General features: G+C 43.9%; 1 protein-coding gene across 1 annotated transcript in view; it reads right to left on the minus strand.

Annotated features, from left to right (window-relative positions):
* The window catches only part of JARID2 (jumonji and AT-rich interaction domain containing 2), a 202,402-nt gene that overhangs the window by 91,638 nt on the left and 98,119 nt on the right, over positions 1 to 12,645 (minus strand). The gene's annotated exons all lie outside the window — the stretch shown is intronic.

The raw sequence follows: 12,645 nt of genomic DNA on the forward strand, positions 1-12,645 counted from the left end.
TATCTGTAGATCAGTATAAAATTAAGTTGCCATTTGGTTAATCTGTCATCTTCTTGAACTTCACTCTGCTGCTTCCAACTACCAGAATTTATGATCCTTTAAAGAATCCTTAATCCCAAAGGAGTTAACAGTAAACATCCATTTCTCAACATAGAATCTTTCAACAATGAATCACTCCAACACGGAAACTCCAGCTCAGAAGCTGAGGTGTGCAACACAGGGGACATATGCCACTGTTACCTTCCATGTTGTGCCTTTTCTCTGCTAGAAGAATAGAATAGCAAGCAAAGTCATGTAGATGGAAGAATGATGGGCCCCTTTGTGACCATTATGTTCAACAACTATTACAAGCAAACAGACCGGATGCCACTCAGACTGAAGGAAGAACTAAAAGGGTAACGTATAGAAAAGTCGTATATTTCAGATAGAAGGAACCCAAAAGGCCCACTGAGTCCAGCTCCAGGCTCAACACAGGACCACCCAATATCAAACCCTATGTTTGAGCACTCTGTCCAAACGCTGGCAGCTTGGGGCCACGACCATCACCCTGACAGCCTGTCCCAGTACCCAATTACCCTGCCCATGAAGAACCTCCCCCTGTGCCCCAGCCAAACCTCGCTGACACAGCCCCATGCCTTCCTTCAGCCCTGTTGCTGTAACAGAGAGCAGAGCTCAGTGCTGCCCCTCTCCTCCCCTCGTGAGGAGCTGCAGCCACCATGAGGCCTCCCCTCAGTTTCTCTGCTCTGGGCTGAGCCATGAAAGGCACCTCAGCTGCTCCTCATACACCTTGCCCTCCAGACCCTTTCCCATCTTCACGGCCCTCCTTTAAATGCTCTCTAATGCTTTTACATCCTTCTTAAACTGTGCAAACCTGCACCCAGTGCACTGTGCAGAACACAGTGCAGAGCAGTATATTAAATACATGTATACTTTTCAGTAGACTTTGGAACAGGAGAGAGGAATATTACTAACAATGTTATCAGCTCAGTATTTATTCAGTGTTTTAAGTGCTTGGTACCAGAGCAACTGCAACTCCATTCTGGAAATGCTTTCTCAATTCTCCATCAAAATCCTTGTGCAAACGATACAACAGAGCTTTGTTTCCCAGTTTTAGTTGCTCAAGAAATGCTGGTAGGACCGCCCTCTCTGGGTCATTTCAGCCCACTTTCTATAATCACACCTTTGAAAGAAAACAGGCTGACTGGTTCCAAGATAAGCTGGGCAGCAGGGCTGGTAAGAAAACAAAACCAAAAATGCTTACTAATAACAGCAGTTCAAACAGCATCAAAAGCATTGCATCAGCACTATGCCACTTCAGACCTTCTGTTTTCAGGAAAACATCTCTTAGCACTCTCAAAGCATTAATCACATAACCCAGTATCCAGGCAAGCTCAGCTTAAGGGAACTCGTTGGCAGAAGTAGCCCAACAGCAAAGGCCATGCTGGGGCATGCTGGAAGCATCACACACAGCCCAGCCTGATGCTCTTCCCCCCGCCTCGAGCCCTTTGCTTGGTGCTGCTTGGATACTGTGACTCGGTGTGATGTATGACCTGCAACCAGGATCCCAAGTGCTCAGCCCTTCTGATTCCAGTCTAATCTAATGCTCAGTATGAAGAACACAAAACAGAAGTTGAGACGGAGTGAGGCACTGATTTCAGCATTAAAATGGCTCTTTTAATGAGCCTCAGACTGACACAGCAAAGCTCAATGACTACATTTTAATTCCTCTTTTGTGAAACTGCTTTTGGCATTTCCTTCCCTTCAAAGAGATCCCAAATTGTGACCTAGCAGGTTTCAGAGTTTGATCCTATACAGTGCCACCCAGTGATACGACACGGGTGACAGCATTCCTTCACTCTATTCCAGAGAAACCAATTTCTCTCCAACCTTTTAAAAAACATTAAATAGATTTTACGTTCAGCTGACTGCATCCTCATTGGAAGCAGCGATACCTAAGTCTATTCCTAAACAAGAATAAACTTCTGCTTTGCCTTTTTCCATGAAACTACTGCTAATATAATTTACTGTTTTAAAACTCAAGAGAAGTTTAAATCAAGCATATCATTTGAGGTCTGATACTCAGTAATTTAACTCTTATGACAGAATTTGAATAGGTTTTCCAAAAGCAATATTTGTTCTGGAGACTTGCCATATGTAAAACCCAGCAAACTTAAGTATATGAGTCAAGAAAATCACCTTTTGGGCTGTCAACTTGCACGCACTTGGAAGGCAATTCTTTTTCATTCTTTCTCCCTGCCAAACTATCAGTGCACTTGGAAGTCAAGCATGATTTGTGTCCCATAAGGAGAAATATCGGTTTGCCTACTATTATTCACCATAACCAGCACCATCCCAAAATGCCATAATATTGCAGATAACCAAAGTTAGCTATCGTCAAGCGAAACCAATTAAAACAAGTGTCCTAGAAAGGAGGCATAAAACTACAAATGAGAGATACAGATAAACAATGGGAATGGGTGTCACATTCTATAGCTTTTCAGGGTCAGCATAATTGCAAAATTCACTCAGCAGTGATGAAAGGCACAGACATCCGCAGTCCTTGGGAGCTGTCTCCTTCCAAGCACTGGAGAGAAAGCACACGCTGAATTAAGCTGCTATAAAGTTTACTGTCATTCAATCATTTTTAGATCAACTGCATTCTGTTTGCCCCCAGATACCTTTCCCTTCAAACACCGTTCCTGATATCTCTAAGTGCAATGAACCCTCTTGTCTGTCATGCATCGATCTGAAGCTATCAAGGGCCTGGAGCCCAGGTGTGTCTCAGGATGAGGTGAGGGCCCCACGGATGTGCCAGGTGACACTCAGACACCCCATGGCTCTTAGTGGGCTGGCACTGGCACAGTGGGCTGAGCACACAGCAGGAACAGAGCGCAGCTCGTGTCTGTCCACACGGCTGTGGCTCTCCATAGTTATCCAAGCACTAGGAAGCAGCAGGCATTCACATTTCTTAAAAGCAGAGTACTGCATACTGTATGGAGTAAAGAGGGAAAAGCAACCAAGCAAGAAAATGCTCTTTTGCGTAGCCTGAAGAGCTGAACCACTTTTTAATCCAGATACTTCAGAGCACTCAGCAAGCCAAGGAACCAGCAAGCTATCAGAGAGACAAATAAAACCAAAAGGGACAAACACTTCCTCAGCTGCTTTACTGCACTTTCCAATCTCTAAACCAGGGTGCAGGTGAGCCCTTGGTGCACCCTGTGACTGCCTCAGCCCCTTCCCACTGAGCTCTGCTCTTGCCACTTCTTCCCCCAGCCACTGGGCCTGTGGCCAAACACCAGGCTTGGATAACAGACACAATAAAGCAGAGCTGAGAAAGATAGATTTTATTCTGTAGCACAGAGAGGAGAGTGTTTGTTTTCCAAATGAAGTGACTTGTTCATATTTTTCCAAAACTACACATTTAAATTTGGAAGTATAGCAACATGGATTGTAAGTCAGTGTAGAATTTCACCTATGAAAATGACTTATATGAAATAATAATTCATACATATAGTTATATAGTACACATTAGCTGCCAAAGTTTAAAAAGAATTGAAACTCTTTATGGCTCAAAGTAACAGAACCAACATTGCTTTCACTGAGCCACTAATAACGAGCTATTTAATTAAGTCAAATGCAGAAATTCACATATCAAATGGTCCCTTAAATTGACTATTCTGGCTTTAACAGAACAGGATTAGATATTTTAAATGAAAGGCCAACTACTAATTTTTAGTAATTAAAGAGGCTGCCTTAAAAGAGAACCACATCAACATCTTTTAAAAATGCTTCTTAGGCACATAAATCTCCGCCTTCACAGTTAGGCTGAATTCTTTTGTAAACTTCTGCATAACCCGTGATAGTAAACTGCACGCTATTTAAAAACACATGCCAAAGAAATCAGCTTCTAACTGCACTGGGAAAACAACAGATGCAAATATTACACCCACTCTGCCACAGTCGGGGGAAGCAGAAGAGCTCTTCCTGCACGCTGGTGTTAAGAGACTGCACTGCTGCCGCCTTCCTTCTATCTGCCTTCCACATTCTGAGGGGTTTTGATCCCATCTGTGGCTACAGGCACGTTTGTTGGTTTGGTTTCCCTCCTCGGCTGTCCCACCATCACTCCATTTGAGCAGAGGTCTTACTAAGCCTTCTCCAGTGATGGCCCCTTCACCAAAAAATGGCATTTGTAAAAACAGTTAAATCAGCTTAAATGAGCTTACATCCGGGGGCTCGCATGGACTTCAGCAGATTGCTTTTCACAACAGTCTAGCAAGCAGACTTACTATTCCTGTGTGGCAGAACTTCACTTGTACTGATTCAGATTTGCTAACTGTGCCATTTTTATTGATACACACACAATTCTAGCAGCAATCTACCACTCTCTTCTTGAGCTGGACCTAACACATTTCTGGATGCCTGAGAAACACACAGAGCTGGCCTGAAGAGCACTAGGCTCTCTGAATATATACGTGATGCACAGCAGAGCTGTAGAAAGCACAGAGAGAAGGAAGAGAAAAGCAGAAAGCAGCAACACAAGGCAAGATGTAGAAAGTACAAGGGAGGGCTTGAGGTTAGTTAGGCAGATTTAAGTGTAGGTGAAAGTACAATTATCGGTACGTTCGTCGTTATTAAAGCTACTTTATAGTCAGGAAACCAAAGAGGAGGAGCATCTGAACAAATCTCAGTATCATGCGGTTAGCTGGACAACGTGGTTGGCTGGAAGGGCTTTCACAATGTTTCCAAAACACGGTTTCTGCATCATTTACTCTAATATGAGGCACCCAAATCAGAACGTTTCCATGACCTCAGGCAACAAGAAAGCAGCACCTACTTTGGTTCCCCATGCTCAAACAGCTCGAGAAACAAAAAAGTCTCACGGGCACAGGCAGCCTACAGAACCACCTCGAGAGAAAATCTGCAGTCAACAACGCACAAATGAAAGCCAGAGACAGAAAGCCAGGACAAAACTGACCTAAATAAGGGAGATTTCGACACGATCTTATTCACAGCTTTCTGTCTGGATGAGGCCTCACGCCAGCCAGCCCGCCCAGATGGCTGGAGGCAGGGAAGCCGAGCAGCAGAACTCAGCTCCATGTGAAACCCACAGCTCACCCCACGAGATCCTAGCCATGCACTTGCTTCCTGCATTCCTCCCTGAATGCTGCAGGCTGGTTGATACAAAGGCCCCAGTTTCCAGGGCAATTGGCAAAACAAATAAACACAATTTACAAGGAGCTTAAAAAAGTGGATTCACTGGAAGCAGCAGCGCTCTGGACGCACCAGGATGACAGCATTAGGGCATGCAACAGTACGTAATAGTAACATATCTCAGCTATGTCAGCACACAGCTGAAGTTTTCCTTGCTGATGGAGTAAAACGCCTGTCCCAGCTTCAGCCATACAGCCTTGGCATTACACAGGAAAGCTTTGTGGGAATATAAATACATATAAATGGCAATTTGGTTCCCTTCTTTTTGCAGCATCCCTTTTAGGACAGCTGACCGCACTCTACAGCAATGCTACTGCTTAGGTAGAAAGGGATTAACCACCTGCACCATGGTTGACAAGCAGGTGCCATCTGAGCACAGGCAAACTCACTGCCCAATAGTCACTTGTGAGGATTCCTCACCACCAGTCCTCGCCCATTTTCCAAAAGTAACAGACAAACAGCTGCAATACAACACAATTTCACATCCTGTTGTCTGTAACTCTAAAATCCACTTCCAAAAAGCCCTTACAAGCCAGGATAGAAGCTGAAACACCACCAAAACCTTGGTAGGCATGTTAAATAAAACCATTAATCATCTGATGCCAAGTTAAACCATCCTGGTATCTCTAAAACATCTGCAACAGCCCGCATTAATCAGCACATCGTACAGAGTTACTGTATTTAGCTGTTGTATAGCTATGCACAAAAGATAATTTAGTTTTATAGTGCAAATGCCATCTGTCACGTTGTCACAGCATGACAAGGTATCACATTACATATTAAACAGACAACACGCCTGGAAAATAAGGCCTATTTTCATGCCACGGTTGTCTTAGAGACTAAAGAACTGGGTTTTCACGGTGCTAACGTAATTTAAGAAAAATTATCTAGGGTAAGAGATACCTATCTTCCCGTTTCTTAAGAGGAGTATGTATCATTAAAAATGCTATTTTTTATCTCACTCGGGAATGCAGAACTACAGTGGCTTTCTGCCTCCAAATAAATTAACCGTAGCACAAAACAGTCATTGTTTATAGCACACGATGCTCTGCATTGCTGCTGTAATGGTAATTAACATTACGAGGGCTTTTCAGATGACAAGCCACTGGGCATTAGGTTGATTGTGGAACGTAACAGAGCATATGCATCAAGTAGTTCTGTTATGCCAAAAACTGTTAGCAAGCAGCTCGTATAAAACGGCTGGGACAGTGCTTTTAGATGTAGATATACATCATTACTGTGGAAGCCAAGCATGAATGACATTGCACCACAAGATGGTTTTGTCAGCCTGTCAAAAGACAAGATCACCAAAGGGAACTGATTAAATAACACAGGTTGAAGGAAGCTCCTTACTCCCATTACATCTCCATCCAAAATCGCTATTAAGCAAGCCAAGTGACTTTGGTCCCTAAATAGAAGCATACATCAAGGACCTCTTAGCACCATTAATTACACTGCTCTCTTGCTTCAACACAACATTTGTAAGTTTTGGTTTGGTTTCTTCATTTTGTTGGATCTCCTCCCCTCCCTTTCATTTATTTTGCAATAAACTGGTAGAAACAAGAAAATAGCAGCCAAAAACAAACCTAATTTACTTCTGCCTAAAAACTACCCCAGGCCATAGCACAAACTTCAAGCCTCAGTTTTATTTATTAAATATGCATCTGGAAGAAATAAATAATAACAACAAAACAGAACCAATATTTGCAACATATCCATACACAGAGAAAACCCCTTCAACTATTTTAAGTTTATAGAAAAAAAATTAAATTGAAAGGACACACCTCCATGATTAAAGACATTTCTTAGCTTGTAAGGATGCAATGAAAAACTCAGCCCACCTGCTTCCCCCAAGCAAGACATATGGCCACTGTAGGCACCTTTATTTATTTACACTGCAAGACAGAGTTGGAGGAGGTAAGCTTGAGCACCCTGGTTGCATGGGCTGAACAGGTTTGGGAGCAGGAATCCAAAGCTGAGCAGGAGGGCAGGACTCATCACAGGCAGAGGAGAGAGAAGCAGTAACATTGACTGCTGAACGCTGGTGGAACAGATTTCTCCTAAATCCCCATCTTACAGATCAAAGGAGCTAAATCAGAGTTAAAGCCAACAAATAGCTACTTTGCATTTCTGCCTGCTTTTTCCAAATTAAAAAAATAATAATAATAAAAAATTGCAAAAACAAAGGAACTCGAAGTGGCTGTGCTGCGTCCCAAAGTTTAGAACAACCTAGGGCTGTAATGAATGAAGTCAAAAGAATGAGAAAACAGAGCTGATGGCAAACAGCCCACCAGCTACTCCCTATCTGTTTTATCAGTAACACATCACTATTGAGCCTCTCCAAATTGCTAGCAGAGCAGTGTGATGAGGGAAGAGTGGCAGCTTTTCTAATAAGTAGGTACCAGGCCGTGCAATGGTCACAAGTTTTGATAAACAGAAACACTGCTAATTTTATAGCACCTTCAGCACCCACTGCTGGCACCCTCATCCTGTGTGTTGCCCAAAATGCTGCTCTGCAAGGTCCTAGCCACAGACCTCTGCTGTTCAGAGGGACACTGGTGAAAAAGGCATGGAAAAACCATCTCCAGGAGGAGGGCCAGGTTGGGAGGCAGGGACCAGCACTCCTGTCGGCCTCGCTGGTGGCACTGGAGCAGGTTTCATCTTGCTGTGCAGCGCAGCTCGCCTAACCACAAGGCAGGGCTGGTGAGAGCAGCCTCCAGGGTACAGAGCCCAGGGGTGTCCAGCTGGTGTACACTGTGCACCGTGAGGGGCAGTGCTGAAGTTCTGCAGCAAAAAAAGAGTGTGCCTCGTGTTGGTTTTGGCATCAGCCAGAATGGCTTTATTTCTCCCTGATGAGACCAAATGCCTTTCGATTTGCAGCTATGCCAAGGACATCTGTCCTGCAGGACATCTCCTACCAGTGCTTGGTGGTAGCATATGCAGTCTGGAAAATGAATTAAATGTACATTTCATTTGAAATTACAAGCACAAACAGCTCCAGAATTGCAATTTATCTCTTCTCAGGGAAGGGCAGCAAGCAATAGAAAAACATGCATCATCACCATGATAAAGTCTGAATCAGGTCTCAGGTATTAACAAAATTATCAGTGACACAGAAATACATTATTCTTTATTCTTTATGCCAAAACCATCATGTCTTGTTTGTCCTCTTTTTCTGGGGAATTTTATGGCTGAATGGAGTACCAGGGGGGAAATATCCCAAGAGAGGAGACAGAAAAAGAAACCCTCAACGTGCCCGTGAAAGAAAGCATTCTGCTTTTTAATGGTTTGTTTCTTCCACTGTTATTTGGTTTAACTCTATTTGACACAGGGAGAAATATTAGCAATTCTGTTACAACGTATTTGTGCTGCTCTTCACAAGAGACCCCTTATAAGACAGAGGGCGTGTATTCCTCTGTTAAATAAGAATTAAGTCAAGCCATCTAGTTAGTGTTTTAAGCCTTTATCACCCAAGTGGAGCGCTGGGTGAGGGCAATTTCTTCCTCTTCTGAATTACTTTGACAGATCCATCTTAACCTTGGCACACCCTCATTGGTCCCATCGTTCAGACCCGTTTTCCATCCTCAGCACTGCGGGGATATGCTTTTATACTGGGCAATACAGCTCACTTTGTTTCAGAGTCAAGCTTCTGCTAGGAAAGGATGGACAAAGAACAATAAATACTGACTTCAAAAGCACCCACACCTTGGCACCGAGGAATGAGGCAGATTAGTAAAAACAGAAAAATAATTAAAAAAAAGCCTTTCTGGTATTCTAAGTAACATGAGAGGGAAAGCTGTGCCAACAGCATGTCTCTAGACAACAGCTATTCTACACTAGAAAGAAAAAATTAGCAAATACATCTCCACAGAGTATAAATGAAGGAGGGAGAAAGAAGGTAAAGGCAAACATGCTGAAGCAGGGAAGAGTCTGTTAATTGGAAGAAAATATAATGTATGAATGCGCAAATAAAACAAGAAGGCAAATAAGCAAGCACACGTTTCACTGCTAGCAGTGACTACTTGGAGCTTTAAAAAGAAGAGCTGTGCAGCTAAAACCCAAAGGCTTAGCACTCAGCCTGCCTCTACGCGTTACCATTTCTAGGAAACCCTTACAGACTGCCTCATTTGAAAACAGCCTATCTGCATGAAACTGGATACAACAGCAACACGGCACCCTGATTAACATTTGGTACACACTTTTCCTCTAACGAAGCGTGGTTCCTGCAGATCTGCAGAGGCAGATGACTAGAGCAGGCAGGGCTCACCGTGTCAGCAGGCAGATATGACATGACGCCACGTCCCGAGCAGGGGCACGGCTGCCCCCGCGCTCCTCACTGCCAGGAGGCCACTGCTAGCACATGGTGCACAGACCAGGAGCATCAGGAAGCCCTTTTGAGGAGGTTACCCTCCGTGTTATTGTCTCTGATTCTGCCTGCGTGCGACAAAAGCCGTGAAAGGCAAATGCTGAACGGCACCTTTCTAATTGCACAGCCCCACTTAACATCCAGACGCATGGCAATGAGGCTTTGCCTTTCGTGACTTGTGCCAGGAGCACAGGCAGCCCTCCAGACTGGCAGAAGCAGCGTCTTTCCTAATGTGACACGAGCTACAAAAACTTCCTCTGCTGAAAAACATGCAGCCCCATGCTGCTCCCACACAACGAGCAGAGGTGGGTGTTGAGAAGCTCTCCCTCTAGCCTGGGAAAAAATAACTGAGCTCAATGCTACGCGTTCCTCAAGAACTCATGTCACATATGACAGATACGTGAATTAAACCATTTAAATTACATCCACTCCACGTTTTCAGTAACTTTTCAGTGAACATGCCCTCCCTAACTCTAGGATCATCCATCAGCTGGCTCCAGCAGTCAAGCTATCAACCCTTTTGCTGACAAGGACTTTTTTGCTTTGGCACGCCACTTCCTTCTACTAAACACTTGAACGATGATCTATGCATTTAGAGCAATTAAATGTCTATCAACTTTCGGGTAGGTTTCAGCCATTATGTTCAGGGAAAAGCAATTCTTGTCAGGGCACAGCCAGCAGCTGCTCTTCCTGGGAGCAAAACCTTCCCCTCTACACCCAGTGCCATGCTGAACCCCCTTCCTTCCCCGAGTGCAGCTTGAAGCAATGCGAGAACTCAAACTCCTGCAAGATCTCCTCTGCATTTGCCCGGTGAGCTGCTGGGACTCCCTCCTCTCCATCACTGGTTCTACTTCTAGACAGTTAAATCAATAACTTAGAAAATAACATAAACATATATTTGGAATGATTTTAGCATATGAAACAGCAATGTGGTCATAAATAGACTTTAAGAATTTAATTTAAGGATGGGAGCAGCACAGGCCATGCTCGAGATGCAGTGTTGCACTGCCAGTTAGGCTCAGCCCCTGCAGTCCCTTTGCAGAGTTATTGCCTGAGTAGAGGAGGCTAGTGTCAGTGATGGTAAAACATTTCAATTAATTGCTGCAAACCCAAATCACAAGATGAAAGCCCAACGTGATGGAACAAATTGTTCAGCCAAATGCATTTCACCTCTGTTTCAGTCCTAAGGCTTTACCCAAGGTAAGGATTTTGGCACCTCCTACGTGACACACTGGCAGCAGCCCTTGTGATACACAGCAGCTGTCAGGAACGGCCATGAAGGAAGCACGCTGAGAAACTGCTCCATGGCTGGGAGGAGGGCGGACAGGAGGAAGCAGGGATCTCTCAGGACGGCTGCATGCTGCAGGAGGGGGCAAAGCAATATGCCAGGCAGTTTCCATCTCTATCTCCTGAGACCAGCAGCTTAACCTCCCTTTCACCTTTGTTCTGCGATGCCTGCAGACAAGCCATGGGGGATGAGATGAAAGCTGGCACAAGGGCTGACGTATGAGATCCCCACACTGCAGTGGGCTTCTGAGCTGGTTAGAGAGACTTCAAGCCCAGCACCTCCCAGAGGTCTCAAAGAGATTTTAAACCATTCTGCTGCTCCTAACAAGCTTATTTGTTCAAGTTCTAGGGGCACTGGAAGTCAGAGTAAGACAAGTAAAACAACACTCGCTGTCTGCTGACTTAATAGAAACCTTGGAACAGCCATCAGCAGACACTCACACAGTCAAGAATATAAAGGGATGCATGTTTGAGAACTTTAACTTCCTGAGTAAACAAAGGAGATAAAATATTACATCTTGTAATTTTTAAAGAATATTGTTTTTTTCCCCAAAACACTGGGAAACTGTGAAGAGGGCAAGCATTCACTGCACATAATCTCCCTTCCATTCATCCACATAACCAAAACCCATTAGTCTGTTTCTTGTTTCAAGCACAGCAACAGACATGCGGGGGTAGGGAGATGGGAGGTGCTTACTATTGAATGGCACAGGAATGTGGGATGAAAACATTGAGGACCTTTCAAAATAATGCCCGAGAGGTTCTATGTACGCCAAAGTTCACCATTGTGTTAATACAATAATAATAATTAAGAAAAATTAGGACCAAAAGTACACTATTGGAATTCAAAGAAAACCAACACAACTCATGATGATGTGAAAATACTGAAAGAATGAAAAAAAAGAGGGAGGAAAAAAAGAAGGGGAAAAAATTGTAGACTGCAATCCCTCCATAAATTCATCCTATAAAATGCTGAGAGCTATATTAAACTGAAACAGCCCAGGCAACAAAATTCGGCCTGGAGTCAGAGTACCTCCTATCCTGCATTTCAAGGCATGCAAGCTACAAGGATCTTGAAAGGCATTCATGTTTAGTACATGCTTAGCACTTTGAGTGTTCAAATTGCCTGAAACCAAAAGCTTACACATTGAACAAATGGGAGATGAACTGTATGTCCAGCCCAGAGCAGGGCCTGCTGCAGCACCAAGTCTGTCCTGAAGTGGGAGAAGATGGCGTGTTTTACAGCCCTGTCCTTCCCTTGTGCAGTGAGCAGGGCAGAAAGGATGGCATCCAACAGGCAGCGGGTGTATGCCTGCATCTAATGGGAAGAAAATGTAAGGCTGGATCCTAAATGGTGAGGGGGATATGAGAAAGAAAGGCAGTGACTTTTTTTTTTCCCTTTTCTGGTATGTAAAATCAGGAACGGTTTTCACAGAAGTTCAACAGATAGAAGGCGACCACTTGCAAAGGAACAAAGCCAATGCCTCACTTTTTTTTTTTTTCTAAACTTAAAACCTGCCTTAGAGATATTATGGAAAACACTTTTAAGCTGAGGGGAAAAAATAAAAGTCACTGGGGACATGAAGGCCTCATTGTTTTCTCCAAACTTTGTATGTCAACACATATGCATGCATAAAAACCTTACCTCCCTTCTGAGACATTATATCCACACCATGTCCCTTGGAGAGGGTAAAAAGAAAATGTAGGTCAAGATGTTAAGATAGGGATTGCTTCTGAAAGATGAAAGCGTAAGAGGACTAAGCTTTCATTCCTTATGTTTC

Source organism: Tympanuchus pallidicinctus, unplaced genomic scaffold, assembly GCF_026119805.1.
Source record: "Tympanuchus pallidicinctus isolate F22 unplaced genomic scaffold, pur_lepc_1.0 scaffold31, whole genome shotgun sequence".
Classification (NCBI taxonomy): domain Eukaryota; kingdom Metazoa; phylum Chordata; class Aves; order Galliformes; family Phasianidae; genus Tympanuchus; species Tympanuchus pallidicinctus.